The following is a 1,571-nucleotide window of genomic DNA, read 5'->3' as shown; positions in this document are numbered from 1 at the left end:
TCACAATGACCCCAATGGCATCTCACCTGCCCATTCCACCTGTGAGGGTGGAAAAGGAATGAGCTATCCAGGTTGTTAAGAATGTGACAGGAGGGGCGCCTGGGTGGCTCAGTCGCTTAAGCGTCCGACTCTTGGTTTTGGCTCAGGTCATGATCTCACAGTTCTGTGAGTTCAAGCCCCGCGTTGGGCTCTGTGCTGGAGCCTACTTGGGATTCTCTCTCCCTCTCTCTCTGACCCTCCACCTCCACCCCAAAATAAATAAACTGAAAAAAAAAGCATTAAAAAAAAAAAGAAGAAGAAGAATGTGACAGGAAATCAGCAGAGGTTCCAGGGGGAGGAAGGATGAAACCATGGAAGGCCACCTTGCACCCTACCCCAGACCTATGGGCTTGCACTGGGCTAGTGGTAAAAGGAGGACTTAATTTCCTAGAAGAAGTCAATAGATCTCTTGAAGCTGCATGTCTTCCTATCTCAGGGTGGGTGCCAAGGACTTTGGATAGTGTCCCTAGAGGTTAATGTGCCTTAAGACATTGATTCCCTTTGCTCTGTGGGGCCCGGAATGACCACAGCTCTTAAGCAGCTAACTTCAGGCTGTTTGCAACCTGGTTCAGGGTTCCAAATTTCCTCCAGTTTACCCAAGTGAGCCATGCTGTGCCAAGATGTAAAAATAGTCAGGTGAAATGATTGCCTAGACCAGTGGTTCTCAAAGGTCCCAGGACCAGCAGCATCAGCATCACATGGGAACTTGTTAGAAATGCAAATTCTTAAGCCACCCCAGATCCACTGAATCGGAAACTCCAGAGATGAGGCCCAGCAATCTGTGTTTTAACAAGCCATCTAGGGGAGTCTGAAGCACATTAAAGTTTGAGAACTATGGCATAGATCCTAAGGTCCCTGAGGCAGAGGGACATTTGCCTTGTTCCAATGTGGATCATCAGCTTTTAGCTGAGTCTGCATGGTTTATGGTAAGAATCATGAAAATTTTATTGAATGAATGAATGAATGAATGAATGAACAAATGAATGGTTTAACTCCATTTGCCCTCTGATTGCTCCTCTCCAACCAGGTGCCAACCAGGACATTTGCAAGATGATAAAAAGAGAAGAGTGTGGGTATATCTGATCGCTCACTTCAGCTTCTAGTTGGCTCAGTTTGGTCTCTGAATTATTAAGCAGGACTTACAGCACATTTATGTTTTCCTTTTAGAGATGAGGACTTGGCTCTGACAGTTCTTTCCTAGTCCCCAGAAACAAAAGCACTATCCGTACGATTTCTGAACCAAGCTCTCTCCCTACATTATTCTGGCCCTGGAAGGAAAAGGAGGATGCAGCTGGAAGGATGTTTTTGCCTTTTCGAGTTAAAATGTACCCAAATTATTACACATCTGGCTCCCAGGAGAACCAAGAAATACAGGCCCAGCATTTCTTAGAAATCCTGGGGGTGGGCAGGTTACACACAACAAGGAATACACCTGCTTCCCTTTCCCACCCAGCTGGTGGCTGGAGGCTGGGTGGGAGTTTGGTGCCTTCCCTCATCTGATTCTTAATTATGGGCCAACTTTCTTATTCTCT

This window comes from Lynx canadensis, chromosome A3 (genome assembly GCF_007474595.2).
Source record: "Lynx canadensis isolate LIC74 chromosome A3, mLynCan4.pri.v2, whole genome shotgun sequence".
In the NCBI taxonomy this organism is placed as follows: Eukaryota; Metazoa; Chordata; class Mammalia; order Carnivora; family Felidae; genus Lynx; species Lynx canadensis.
The sequence above is the reverse complement of the archived record's forward strand: the minus strand, read 5'-3'. Positions refer to the sequence as shown.